Consider the following 16,181-nt stretch of genomic DNA (forward strand, 5'->3'; position numbering starts at 1 on the left):
GCTAAACCAGCTAATCCAAAACGGAACAAACTTGAACAAAAACACAAATCACACCCACCATTCAAAACAACCACAAAAACACAAATCCACTACAACCACATTCAACTCTTCTTTTATCACTTATATATATATACACAAAGATGTTTGATTTAGCTACAGAACAGAATAGACTGAGTACATCAATATCAAAAAAAAAAAAAATTTGAAGAAACGCAGAGAACAGAACAGACAGAGATCGGCGACGAGAGCTTGGGACGGCGACGAGAGGGACTAGCAGCGAGTGCTACGGTGACTGTGAGAGGTTGGGTAGTTGGGCTAGTGGTAGATTGAGAGTGAGTGAGATAGTGAGTGAGTGAGCTTGGGACGGCAGTGAGAGGGACCGGCGGTGAGCTACGGCGATGGTGAGGTGAGTGAGTGAGTGAGAGTGGCGAGACTGAGCTGAAGAGATTGTGAGTGTGAGATGAGGCAAAAGTTTTAGGGTTATAACTATATATATATATATATATAACTGAGTTATATTCGGGTCAGGTTTCGGGCCGAATTTTGTATAAAATTCAGACTCGACCTGGACCCGCTTCAGATTTTTTTTTTTTTTAACCCATACCCAACCCTATTCTTTATCGAGCCGGGTAAAATCCGGCCCATTAGGGTCGGGCCGGGCCGGGTATCCACGGGTTGGATCTAAATAGCCATCCTTAATTTTTTCCCTTATTTGTTTTGGGTTCTTGTGGTTATCTATCTATCTATATATATATATATATATTTTTTTTTTTTTTTTATAATTATAAATGAAGTGTCCTTCTATAAACAATTTTTTAATAAAAACATAGTGTGGAATTTTTTTTTTTTAATCTAACAAGGGGCATGAGAGTAAATTTATATAAAAATGTTTTCCATTCTTCCACTTTTCTATCCCTCTAATCAAACACACATGAGGGAAAATTAAATCTTTTCTATTATTCCAATTTTCTATCCTTCCACCATTTTCACTACTCTCACTTTTCCACCCTTCCAACTAAATGGACCCTAAAGACAAATTCAAGGAATACCACACAAATCACACCACTATGGATAAAGCCATATAGGCCTATAATCTGCATATTTGTGCAGGTTAAGTTCAAAGGAAAAAAGTTTAGTTACAAACTTGGTTATAGCTCATGCTATGACTCCACTTAAAAGTTTAGTTACATTTTTTTTTTTCTTATGTCCTTCATGCTTGCAAAATTTTCATAATATCAAAGATTAATAACTATATCATCAACTAATATTTAAATTTGAAGTTTTTTTAGTCTAAAATTATGTATTAAAAATAAGTTTATAGGTCAAATATTAATCTATTTTGGATTAGCACATAATTTAACATGCGTATTAAGAATATAAATAATATATAATTAAATAGTTAGATTTTTTAAAATATATAGCCATGCAATTTTTATAGTGGGAATTATAGTCATTGGTTACAACTAAGTTTGTAATCAAATTTTGTCCATGTTCAAAATAATGACTATAACTAAGTCTATAGTCAAACTTTGCACATGTTCAAAATTGCCAGCATTATTTATTCAAAAATAAAAAATAAAAACTGATGGCATTCTCTATGGGTAATTACTTACTTTGCCATTGTCATTGTCGTCCTCCATTAAATAAGAAAAAAGAGGTAGAAAATAAGGAAAATATGGACATTATGATTGTACGGGTATTTTATTTATTTATTTGTTAATATTGATAAGCTTGCTCCTTTGGAATGCTTTATTGACTCTAGCCCTCTAGTCAAAGAAGTTTTACATTAATTTTCTAGTGAAAATGGAGTAATAGAGCATTTTCATCAAATGGACAAAAATACCTACTACGCTCTCAAATGCTAAAACTTTTTGTACTCACTAGCAGCTCATTTAAGCTGAATGTTAAATGAAAATAATATTTTTTAATCCCTCAACACACGTGCTAGCTTTCTCTTCTCTCACGCTGGCTCCTCCATTTTTCTTTTCTATTAGCTCTCCCTCAAGCCACACTGGCTCCAGAAAGGTTTTTAAGGGTAGTCATTAAAAACACTTAATTTTAAAAAAATTATTAATAATAAAATTTGAATATATTAACATCACAAAATAAAAACATATTCAAATATATAAAGTTTTAAAATTTTCTTTAACAAGTTTTCATATTTTAAAATTGTTGTGTGATATGATAGTTTCACTATTAATTATCAGCTACATCTTTTTCAATATACACAATCAAATAATTATTAAGCTACTAATCTCCTATTCAATTACTAACATATTGCCTAAATAAGTACTAATATAAACAAAATACATTATCTTTTTGAAAAAATATATCACATAAATCCAACAAATTCGACTAAAGACTAAAGCAAATACTAACAAACTAGCTATTTGAAAAGTGTGCATTTTTTATATAAAAAAAAAATAGCAATTTTAAAATATGCAAGTTGAAACACAATTTAAAAAATCACAATTAAACGTTGATTTGAGTAATTTTTGAGAAGTGTTATGTTCACAACATTTTTGCAACACTTTCACAAAAAAACCTAAGTTGTAAGTTTTTACTGGTTCTAATTTGAACTTATCTTTGAAATTATTTTCTATTCATCAATAACAACTTGTTATTTAGGATTTGATATGAAAATATTGCAAAAATGTTGTGAAAATAGCATTTCTTGCAATTTTTTTTTCAACATTCAACGAACAAAAATTTTGGAGAGGTTGAATTTTATTTTTAATGGGTTCAATTGTCATTAAGGGTGTTCGAGTGTCTTTTTTAGGGTGGTCAAGTTTTTTTCTAGAGTGGTCAAAAGACCCATTAATTTAAAACTCAAAATTTTTTAAGTTACATTAAAAAAAAAAAAAAAATTCAGGGAGGTCATGTGACCACCCTGATTAACACTTGGCGCGGCCAATGAAACCACCTCGCCTATAAATCCTTCCCTTCTCCCATGCCTAAGACTGAACCCAAGCTTGAAACTCTCTAACTGTTTTAGGCATCGGCATTGAAGTGAGATTGGTGTGGGCATCAGCTTAGAGATCTGTTGGTCATCAGTGTGGGCATCGTGGTGGTTGTTTGGATTTTGTGGGTTTTTGTTGGTTGGGGCATGGGTGGTAGGTTTGTGGTATGGGTGGTGGGTTTTTGGTGGGTGGTGTGTTTATGGAGGTTGTTGGTAATGTTTGAGTTTTGAGCATGGTGACCATTGGTATTGTGGTGGCTGGTGGCTGGCAGTGTGTAGGATTGTTGGATTGAGAGGGAGAGAGAGAAGAGATAATAGAGGAAGAGTAAAAAATATATAAAAAAAGGAGTACAAAATAATAAAGAAAAAAAAAATATTGAAATGAAGTGATAGAAAAAAATAGAAGTTTTGATGTTAGGTGTATTGTAAAGTGAATTATTAAACGCCATAAAATAGCTTTTTGAGTTGTTAAATGCTAAAATTTTTAGAACCTTGATGTGAATGCTATAATAATCTAGCGAAAACAATGGACAACTAGCAGCATAAATAAATCAGTAAAAGAATTCGTGGAAGCCCATTGACCTAAAGGCCGAGGAAGTTTGTAATTTTGTTTTTGGACATATATGTTAGAATAGATAAGGGTTCGTTTAGTACGTGTATTTAAACAACAGTTTTCAGTTTTTTTGAAAATACATATGGATGAAAAGTATGTAGAAATGCGTGTAATATTGTTTGAAAACTGAAAACATGTGTTTAAGTTGATGTACCACACAGCCTCTAAAATTTCAGATGGAGATAGCAAATGTATTGACACTTTAAATAGATATAAACCAATATATCTTTGAATTGTCTTGTATAACTAGCCTTTCAACTGTGATGAAACCATTGCCTTCTTGCTGTTTACCTATTGATGAAGTGTCTTTGCAGGTAAGTAGTTGGGCTTTGTAAAGAGTAATTGGCCTAATTCGTAAAATGCTAAGTGAGGAGAACAATATGGTGAAATGCTTATCAAACCATTGCCTTCTTGCTGTTTACCTATTGATGAAGTGTCTTTGCAGGTAAGTAGTTGGGCTTTGTAGAGAGTAATTGGCCTAATTCGTAAAATGCTAAGTGAGGAGAACAATAAGGTGAAATGCTTATCACCACAAAATGCCATCATTTGAGAAAGAACTGAATCTTTTGCATGTGTGGGCAGCGAGTTGAATACATATAACCTCTGGTTGCATTAAACGAATAAAGGATAATAAATTTGGGTTTGTTTCCAGTATCCCCTTCCCTGTTTCAGCATCTTCTGAAAGCAAATTTATTATTTTATTCATTAATAAATAGCCTTATCAGATCTAAGATGCATGTGGATTTATTGAAAACTGGTTAGCATGTGGATTTATTGAAAACTGGTTTCGCAGTTAATTACTTCACTTTGCTCAATTTATTTTTCAGCAATATTAAAATCTGAACTAAAAACTTTCTAAAGAAGATTAAATGAATGGGGGCATTCCGAGAATCGAACTCGGGACCTCTCGCACCCAAAGCGAGAATCATACCACTAGACCAAATGCCCATTTGATGATCCTCTATTGTATTTTAAATTTACTCAACCATTTCCATTAAAGTCAGTTGAGCTTTTTTCCCCCAAGCTTTTCAACTGTGAGACCAAATTTCTCATGAAACAGTACGTAAAAAAATATTTGAGATTTCACCATTAACAATTAAAGGATGAAAAAGAAAAGAAAATAGTCATGTTAATAAATTCATAAGATAACCAACTGAACACCTTTAGGAATTTCTCTAGATAACCAACGTTGAATCTCCATTGGCTTGCAGATTTCCCATGGCTTTCTATCTTCCCTCTGCTCCCAAGTGTCACCACGGAACAAAAACTGGGATGATGGGTCTATTACAATCTTTTCTAGTGCTTTACAACGCTTAAGCTCATGCAATGTGAGCTCCAACTCAATAATGTTACCACAAAAACTTTCAAGGTGTAAGATCCTCAAATTTGTATGGTTAGACTTGGTAGGCTTGCTAATTTGTCTAGCACATCAGCCTGTGTATTTAGCTACATGAAAAAAAAAATGTTGCTTTCCAACATTTGGAATGATAAAAATTATAACCACAAGAAGATCTAAAGAAAATAAGCATATTTGAAGGCCACCATATGTTAAACTTTATGCATTTAACTAAGATGATTGTAAATATGCTATGCTATGTGTGGCAACTCAAAAATTGATAAATTTTTACAACATGAAAAAGAGAGAAGCAATTTGTTTTATTTGAGGAAAAATGACCTCATAGTTTCAGTCAAAAATCAAATTTTACTAAACAAACATAATATTTAAATTCAAATTAAACTATTACCTTTTTTTTCCCTTCCAATCGCTAGGGTTGTCCAACCGAATTCGACACCCAACAAATTAGTCTGACCTAGAGCCACCTTAACTAGAATCGACTCTATCCAAGCAAGGAGGTGGTTGACGGTGGGTCAAGTGATGGGTTTTGTTGTCTGAGACTCGAGAAACCTAAACCGACCGTAGACTTCGCCATTAGCCTCCTCCTCCCCTTGCTATGAGCAAGAATTTTGTCTTCGTTCTTTGTAGATCAGGCGGGATCTCCACCATATTTAGTGGAGATCTTAACAAATTTGTGGAGATCTCCCCCATATCCGGTGGAGATCTCGTTGAATTTGTGAGATCTCCACTAGCTCACTGGATTTGCTGAGTGCCATAAAAAAACCGGCTTCAATTGACCCGGTAAAAGGGGTTTTAAGCACTTGTCGGTCGATTTCAGCTTGAAATGACAATCAGCGGCGGTTTGCCTCTATAGAACCTGAAGTTGTCAAGTCGAGTCTGGGTTGGGTACAAACCCGACTCATGGACACCCCTACTAGTCGCCACCTATCATTTTGTCCTATTCCTACCCTTTTTTTCCACTACAATTTCTTGTTGATGACTAAACAAAAAAAAAAATTTATATTTATTTTCTGTTCTCTCAACCAAATACTCGTGGAAATTTATATATTTTCTTTCTATTCTCTTTCTATTCTCAAACTTTCCTATCTTCTCAACGTTTTCCACCAACACAACCAAATAGAGTCTTATCCATTTACTAAAGAGTAATGTTTGGGACTCAACTTTTTTCACCACCCACTTGGGTCTAAGATTCACACCACTGTATCATCAATTGTGAAAAAAGGTTTTTAAAATGTTAGGGACAACTTTTTTCACCACCTACATGGATCTAAGATTCACACCTATATATATATATATATATAAGCAATTATGAAATATTTTTCTTAAAAAAATGTTATTGATTTACCCAACTCCTAATAACAAAAAATAAAAGGCACATAACAAAATAATTCTTACCACCAGATGCAATTCTTCCGGCAAGGGCAAGAATTTCAACAGATATGCTATCCAAAGAATATCATTATCAAAGGAGTTAGCTGCCAACTCTAAATACTTCAGATTAGGAAATACTTTGAACGCTTGTGGTATGACATCAGAGCGGACAATCTGAAAAGCCAAACAGAAAGGAATAAATTAATAAGGTAATATCTTCTACAATAACAATATGATATTTATTGATAAATCTGAGTCATGCCAAATTTAATTACGGTTGAGGGGAGGGATTTTGATTGGTGTACAACAAAAGTGATGCTAATAGTAGTTTTGTGTTAGAGTGATGTTATACTAATCATAATATGCCACTTTAATCGTTGTGAAATTGAAAAATTATGTTTTACATTACACTATTCATATATATATATATATATATATTTTACATTGTAAACTAAACAAATATGTACGATATTATATACAATGTACAATATTGTAGACTATTCATGCAAATGTGTGCAATTAATTGTTCTATGAAAGCTGTTATGTTTTAATTTGTAGGATTGTATAATATACATATATAATACTAGTGTAAGCATTCACTTACATAAGGTGTCCTCCCATGCAAGTTTAGAATTTCCAATTGTGGAAGAGGATGTCCAAATTTTGTGAGGACATCTAAAACACCATCATAATCATCGTCAGTATTGCAATTGAAGCTCACGTTCACCAGTTTTGGAACATTCTTGAAAGCGCAATATTCATGTTTGCCGGCAAAGAAAAACTCATTCAGCTCCACAGCACCATTAATATTAATCCCCCTTAACCTCTCGCAGTCAACTATAGCCAGATACTTGAGTTTAGAGATGTCAATATTTGGGTCCGTCTAGATACAACTTATTTTTGCTAAAATTAAAAACTGAAAACTGAAAACATTGTAACAAAATAATTTTTAAATGTGTAAATAGTACCATGAGACCAATTTTTAATATTTTTTTCCTGAATAAAGTGATTATGGGTACAATGACCAGTGCGTGAAAAGTAACATTTGTCTCATGAACAGTAAATTTTGTTTCCCTAAAACGCGTGAAAGCCAAAAAAAAAAAAAAGAAAAAAGAAAAAAGAAAAAAGAAAAAAGAAAAATGCAACGCAGGGTTTAGTGGAAAAGCTGAATCCAAACCCACACTTAATTTACAATCACGGTCCAATCTCAATCTTTTGAGGCTTAATTGTTCAAGTTCTAAACCATGACTCAGCATATCTTTTAAAAAACTTCCTGTCAGTGTTGCAATGTCTAGTGCAAGAGATTTTAGGGAAACCAACACATCAAAGCTACAAGATGGTGTCAAATTGCAACACTTTAAAGTCAAATGCCTTACGGTAGAAAATTTCTCTTTAGTAAGAAGCCTAGAAGGAAAGTCATACAATTTTTCATGGTTTCCATAATAAGCTTCACAATAAGGGTGCAACCCAAATGACAAGTTGATATCAAGTGTATGAAGGGCTCCCATATTGATTGCATCAGTGATCCACAGATCCAACTGAGGAGTAAACTAAATGCCTTACGGTAGAAAATTTCTCTTTAGTAAGAAGCCTAGAAGGAAAGTCATACAATTTTTCATGGTTTCCATAATAAGCTTCACAATAAGGGTGCAACCCAAATGACAAGTTGATATCAAGTGTATGAAGGGCTCCCATATTGATTGCATCAGTGATCCACAGATCCAACTGAGGAGTAAACTCTTTCCCAAGTGAAAAATGGACCCTGAAAACATTGACCTTTGAGCCATGCCAAAGACTCATCAAATTGTTAACTCTTATCACAAATAAAAAGCCTTTTTTGTTGAAGTGGATCTTCATCAACAGTCTGTACAGTGAAAATACACCCCTTGAGTACTTTCAATCAAATTATAGTCAAAATTGAGGACGGGAGTCTTCATCCAAAAAAGCTGCCATCTCTTTGACAATATACTAGTATTAACTGCGTCTTTGATCGGTAAAATGAACACGATGGACTCTATAATATCATCTGGCAAACGAAGAAATAGATCCTTACTTTTGCTGCTAGTTTTCTGTCAAAAAGCATCAAATGCAAGGATGCTTTTAAAATGTGAATTAAGGAAACTAGTCAAGTAAAGTCTATTCACATTTCAACAAAGCATGATTCTCATGCATATGATATACCCTATTCCTTATGCAGGTTTTTCCCTGAAAACTTTTTATTCCCCGTTAACAATTTGTTATTAAACATACCTTTTGATAAAGTGCAAGGATAATTTATATAAGAAAGTGTTGAGGACAAATTTTTCACACCACATGGTTTCATTTCATTGGCGACCCGCACCACGTTAACACTATCATGGATTTTGGAAAAATCTTTTCTAAAGCCCAAAAGAGCCCATATTTACACAAAAAGGCGTCAAAGCCCATGGCTTAAGCTCATAGCACATCATCTCATTTTTTGGCTCATGATCCAAGCTCATGAGTCTCATTGGAGGAATTTTGGGAGTTGTGGTTTGGAGAGTCAAAAAGTATGTTCAGTAAAGCTCCAGTGGTTCAAAATTGATAAAGGAAATCATGTTGCTTGACATGTCTTCTGATAGAAATTTAGACCCCTTAAAACACAATTAGATTAACCTACTTAATTAGCCAAGTGATTACTTAGTCAAAATTAAACAAACCTAGGTTAACACAAATATATCATATCATGCAAAGTAGCGGAAATATAAAGAACACAATGATATGATCACCCAGGAAACCACATGGTAAAAACCTGAGGACGATTTGACCCACCTATCCTCAAGGCAAACCTGAATCCCCTATGAAAGAATCGAAGTTCATACAAAAGGACTTACAAGCTCCCTGCTTGACTTCCTAATGCTACCTACCAGTAGAACTTACTAACATGACTACGTGCAAGCTCTGAATTCACGAACTCCTTCTTCCTTGGACTCTTCAATCAAGTACAAGCACCCACGCTTGTTATTCTTTAAGTTCTTGAATTTGCAACTGAATCATCATCAAGGTTTTGATAATATCTCTACCTTGAAAACCCTAAGCTTTGCGTAAAGGAAAGCTCCTCAAAGATCTCACAAGAGATTTACACAAAACAGCAATATGAGCAACAACCTTAGAGAGGTTTGGGTACAAAACCCTAAAATACCAAAGAGGCACAAGAGGCACAAGAGGCACTCTAATCAATCTAAAAAGCTCTGAAAATCCTACCTAGGGTTAGCTTATGATGTCCTTTAAGTACTTGAAAAAACGGCTCACGATTTGGGCTTCAAACGAATAAGTTATTGTCTTTTTACGTTTGTTAATTTTACTGATAAGTTACTTTCGATCGATCGAGTCTAATTTCTGATCGATCGAGTCAGGCCGAAAGTCACTAATACTTCTGCAGCCACTCGATTCAAACTTTACATAAAAGACCCAACTTTGAGCAAGCCTAAACAAGACTAAACATATTGTTTTGATCATGGTTTGCCAACATTACACATTAGAGTTTCAAATACATAAAATCCTAAATCTTTAGAACCTAACAAACTCCCCCTTTGGCAATCTGTGACAAAACACAAACTAAAAGCTCAAAGTTTACAAAGTAAAAGCCCATTACAAAAATAATGCTCATAACAACAAATCCAACCTAACTACTATCCATCAGTTGCAAGTATAGACAGTAGCTTAATTGAATCAACCTGTATATTTCCTGAAACACTAAACAAAACACATAAACGCATGTGTGACAGAAAAACAGTAAATCAACAAATATGCAAAATAACTCTCTCCCTAAGTTAGATACATCAAAACAAGGTTAACTCCCCCTAAACATAACATTCTTGTATTTTCCACACATATTCCCACATTTCAAATAAATCTCTCACTTTTTGTCACGTATTGACAAAGACAACTCAAACAAAGAGTAACAAAGGTCAAGAGAAAATAGACAATCAAGGGAAGGAAACACAAAACAAATCAACTCTATAGAAAATAGAGACACCTCCCCCTATGAACAACAAAGGTTAAAAACAGGCTTCTCCCCTTATAAAAATAGGAAAAACAAAACAAGTTTTGGGAAAAACAGTATAGGGAAAAATAAAGGAGAGGGAGGGGGGGGGGGGATAAACACACAAACCAAAGTTAAAAACTAAGGTGAGAATACACATGAAGAAAAATATTCTCTCTTTCAATAAATGCAAACTTGGCACTATGTGACCCATAAACAGTTGCATGAGTAGAGAAAAGATTTGCACATTGATTATCTATCATATCTCTTAAGAAAAATATTTTCTACATTTCACACATAAAAAAAAAGCGTATACTAGAAAGTACATAGTTCAAAAATTAATCAATCAATTTTGTGATCAAGTTGAGTACCCAATGTAGCAAAGTGTATGCATGTTATGTGTGAAAATAATGAGAGATATGACTGCAAAAATGCAAGATGGATACAAAAACAATGCAATGCATGTGAATCCTAAACACAAATGATGCATGAAAAAAATTTGGGACAAAAACATAGAAACTGAAAATTTTTCAGTTTCGATTGATCGAACATCAATCGAGTCTGGCAGACTCAAACCAAAAATTTTAATCGCAATTTCGATTAATCGAAAAACAAGTTCGATCGATCGTAAGTCTAGAAAAATCAGAATTTTGTAAAACAGAGCAATTAAATGCAGAGACTCCTCAAAGCACATTGTTTTATAAAAAATGCATGAGTATGAGACGAAAAGTTTTTCAAAAACACTTGAATCTAACCCAGATCTTCCAAAAACAAGATTTTCAATCAATTTCTCCTCAAAGTGCAAACATTATACACATTTTGCATTAAAATCAAGAAACTTTTAATCTTGGATGGCCACAACAAAATCACACACAATAAAATGTACCAAGTTTAGCAAAAAGTAACTTGTGTAGTGTGTGCAACTAGCAAAAATTTGAGATACATGTGAGGTGATATGTGAATAGCAGTTAATCACAAAGTCTACAAAATTCATCACATAGAATTTAAAAGAGACTATCACCTAAAGAGTTACATCATATAACTCCCACATCTCCTAGAACATAAGCTTGCAATCATGTAAGTTTCTTGAATTTTGCCTCATAATGTACACACCAATTTTAATTATGTGATTTGGCATCAAGCCTAATAGTACACACCAATTTTAAGCATTAAGCAATTAAACCGAGGCTACACCTTATGTTCTTTTTGTGCATGTGCTACACTTTCTCGAGCACAAAATCTTATGATATGCACTAAGGTGTTCATGATTGGCTAGTGAACAGTGGTGAGATGGTTATTTATGCCTTTCTCAAAAGGATCAAGTCCGACAGTCAAATAACATGTGACTTCAAGATTAAGACAAAGTGATAAACACCATAAACATCTTTCCCACACAACATGCACTACAAAGCTTCAACTAGTAAAGTGCAATAAATAAGCTCATCAAAGCTAAACAAGGTACATAAACTTGTTATGTAAAGATAAGGTGGCCAACCTTGATTTCAAATCCATGATATGAAATACAAAACACAAAAATCTTTTTGGTTTAAAAAATTTTATGACCAAAAACAAAAAGCACACATTATGCTAAATGAACAATGCAAATGCAATGCATGACAATGTTTAACTAAGCTATAGAGGGTACACAAACAAGAAATATCAATTTCTTAATTAACCCATGAGTACATGTACAAACTAGTACATACTCACACAAAATCAGAAATAGCTTAGCATACTATTCAAGTTTCTCCACAATGTCAAGCATGTTTTAAATCAAGAGAGAGATATCATAACCCATGTAATCCTCAAGAACAATAAAACAAGACACAAAATAAAATATTTTTGTCTTTTTGAAATTTTTCAATGTTTTTGGATTTTTTTTTAAAAAAAAAAAAACTTAAAAAATAAAACAACCTAAAACAGAAACAAGACATGTCCACAAACAATTGAAAGAATTAAATCAGGGACAAGTCAGCAACACTCCCCTTGGAAAAATTTTTCTCATCCATATAGCACGAGTCTTCGGCTTTGTAGGTGAAAATCCATGAGAAGCAGAGTGTATTTGAGGAATTACACCAATCTTCTGAGAGAGACTAAAATCCTGCAAATTCCTTTCACAAGCCAACAAGCTCAAATTTTTCAAAAGAATATGAAACAATTTATATGGACTTATGGCAGGAGAAATATCATCACATATCCTAGATTGACATATAGAATGCTTAAATTTCAATTTATGACAATTAGGACGAATGTGACCAGAGACACCACAAAAGTGGCAAACAGGAACAAATTTAGGAACATCAGTATTCCTAACAACAAGTCTAGTCTCAGATTTAGGTTTTTGCCTCAACAAAGAACAATTTGGTCTAATATGACCAACAACACCACAAAGGTGACAGGTAGGCACAAAAACAGATTTATTATGCTCTCTAACAGTAGGTTTAGACTTAGGTTTAGAAACTTCAGCGTCTACATCAGAACTTTTACCTTTGTCTAACCTAGCAAAATAAGCCTTCTCTTTATTATTCCTCTTAAAAGGAGGGATATAAACTTTCTCAGTTTTAGGCTTAAGAGAAACAGAAACACTTCTGTTATCATCAACAAGTTTGGTATTAGACAAATTTTCCAATTTAGCTTCAGCCTCAGCTAACTTTTGTTCCAAACTTTTCATCTTCTCATCTTGAGAGGAAATTTGATTTCTCAAAAATTCATTCTTTTTATTAGACTCATCTAATCTCACAATCAAATCCTCTTTTTCAAGATTAGCCAATTTTAACTCTTCTTTAAATTTCTTAGCAATTTTCAAAGATTTAGATAATTCCTTACGAAGAGTTTCAAAAGCATCAAAAAAGTCAACATAAACAATAGTGTACTTTTTATTCAAAACATCACAGGCATCAATAAAATCAGCAGAAGCATGAACAGAAACATGATCAGAAAGACACTTCAAATTATCCATGACAACAGAGGTCAAGGATCAGCTCTTAGATCAAAAGATCTAAAACAGAAGAGCTACCCGCTTTGATACCACTTGAAAAATTTTGAAGCACATTGATGAATTAAGCATTACAAAATACAATCCATAGATGATAATGCCTAATTACATACAATTAACAAGCCAATTTTATCAAATTCAACCTAATTGAACAAAATCCCCAATTCGGAACAATTATAAACCCTAGAATTTTCAATTTTCCACAAAACCCAAAATTGATCAAATCAAACTATCAAGAACATATTTATAGCTTGTTCCCATAAAAACCCATTGATCAATTTCACAAAATTGGGCTTGAAACATCAAATATCCCAAAAAGAAAGAGGTCCGAAATTATGAGATAAAATGCATGAAAAATGCAAATAAACTCAAAAATGAGGGGCAAAAGAGACTTACCGGCTTGAGAAAAGAGAATTCTTGCAAAGTGATTACACAATTAGATTAACCTAGTTAATTAGCCAAGTGATTACTTAGTCAAAATTAAACAAATCTAGGTTAACACAAATATATCATATCATGCAAAGCAGTGGAAATATAAAGAACACAATGATATGATCACCTAGGAAACCACATGGTAAAAACTTGGGGAGGATTTGACCCACCTATCCTCAAGGCAAACCTGAATCCACTATAAAAGAATCGAAGTTCATACAAAAAGACTTACAAGCTCCCCGCTTGACTTCCTAATGCTACCCACCAGTAGAACTTACTGACACGACCACGTGCAAGCTCTGAATCCACGAACTCCTTCTTTCTTGGACTCTTTAATCAAGTAGAAGCACACACGCTTGTTATTTTTTAAGTTCTTGAATCTGCAACTGAATGATCATCAAGGTTTTGATAATATCTCCACCTTGAAAACCCTAAGCTTTGTGTAAAGGAAAGCTCCTCAAAGATTTCACAAGAGATTTACACAAAACAGCAATATGAGCAACAACCTTAGAGAGGTTTGGGTATAAAACCCTAAAATACCAAAGAGGCACAAGAGGCACTCTAATCTCTCTAAAAAGCTCTGAAAACCCTACCTAGGGTTAGCTTATGATGTCCTTTAAATACTGGAAAAAACGGCTCGGATTTAGGCTTCAAACGAATAAGTTATGGTCTTTTTACGTTTGCTGATTTTGCTGATAAGTGACTTTCGATCGATCGAGTCTAATTTCTGATCGATCGAGCCATGCCGAAAGTCACTAATACTTCTGCAGCCACTCGATTCAAACTTTACATAAAAGACCCAACTTTGAGCAAGCCTAAACAAGACTAAACATATTATTTTGATCATGGTTTGCCAACATTACACGTTAGAGTTCTAAATACATAAAATCTTAAATCTTTAGAATCTAACATCTTCCACAATTCCCTGAACTCTGATGGGTCAGTGTGCAATAGGTAACATTTGGTAAGCCTCTCATATCACATAATACTTAAAATGATAAAACTCTTCGTGCTCTTTACATAAAAATTAATGTTCATCATATAATATAAGTTTAAAAATGTAATTATAGTGTTTCATATAAATTATATTATTATCATCTAAATCAATTCCAAGCACATGGCTAAATATATATTAATATCTCATATCTAGCATTAAATGCTCTCCTTACTCTCCAAGATTTGGTTAAAATACAAAAGGACCATAATTACATCTCTAAAACTTCATCAAATATCAACCAACTAGTTTATAACTAACCAAAATTATATATGGACTAAACATATAATTTTTCCAAAAAGATGAAACTTAGTCAAAAATACCAACAGTAGCTCTAATAGAAGCTGCAAATAGCTCCAACAGAAGTTATAAATAGCTCCAGTAGAAGCTACAAATAGCTTCTGCACAAACAGCTCCAGCAGAAGCTGCAACGGCTTCTGCAGAAATAGCTTTTGCAAAAGTTGCAACAGCTCCAGCAGAAGCTATAGTAGCTCCAGCAGGTTGACACATGTCCTAAAATGACACCACTTGCCCATTGATGCCCAATTCCAGTAGCTTGTTGTCATAACCAAAGAAATAAAAGGATCTCATAAAGATTATCTTACCATTTTTAGCCAAACCATGAATTTAATGCCAAGTATTTTCCTCCAAGCAAAAGATGTCATTTAGATGACATCATCCAGCTGTAATAGCTATGATTGACAGCTGTAATAGTAGCTACAACAACATTAAGTCTCTAACTTTCTTCTTTCGGCTATAAAACAAAATCCCATTAATGAAACCACTTACTTTGTCAAAGACTTTTCCTTATTTGCTGAATTTCCCTTCAACTAATTCTAATCTAGTTACATACTTGGTTCAATATAAAGAGGACCAAGTTACACACTAGAGGGGGGATCCATCCCTCTCTCATCTTCAATATTCTGAAACTCCATTCATTTTGCTGCCATATCTCTAAAGATCTCCATATCTTTCTTCATTTCTCTTACAAAATCTCTCTTCATAGATAACAACACAACACACATATTACAACACACCATTATCCATTACCCATCCATCCTTCTCTCATCCTCAATATTTTGAAACTTCATTCACTTTGCTGCACATATCTCTAAACTTTTTCATACTTTTCCGTCTCTCTTACAAAAATATCTCTTCTTAGATAACACCATTACATCACACCTATTACACCACACCATTACACCACACCATTACACACTATCCATCTCTCTCACACTTTAATATTCTGAAACTTCATCATTTTGTTGCCTAAAAACACATCTCCATCTCATTCTTTATTTCTCATACAAAATCTCCCTTCTTAGAAAGCTACATAACTCATGATATAACACAAAAAACCACTCCAGCGGCAGCTATAATCTCATGTATTTACTATATTTAACCTTCATATTATCTATCTCACACTTCCATATATTTTACAAACACATTTCTCACAG

At 33.6% G+C, this 16,181-nt stretch overlaps 1 non-coding gene across 1 annotated transcript; it reads right to left on the bottom strand.

Moving 5' to 3' along the window:
* Window positions 1-4,448: 4,448 nt before the first annotated feature.
* TRNAP-UGG (transfer RNA proline (anticodon UGG)) lies at window positions 4,449-4,520 on the bottom strand. Its single transcript has one exon. It is a non-coding gene; the product is annotated as a tRNA-Pro (tRNA).
* Window positions 4,521-16,181: the final 11,661 nt, after the last annotated feature.

Source organism: Quercus suber, unplaced genomic scaffold (genome assembly GCF_002906115.3).
Source record: "Quercus suber isolate HL8 unplaced genomic scaffold, Cork oak 2.0 scaffold_414, whole genome shotgun sequence".
Classification (NCBI taxonomy): domain Eukaryota; kingdom Viridiplantae; phylum Streptophyta; class Magnoliopsida; order Fagales; family Fagaceae; genus Quercus; species Quercus suber.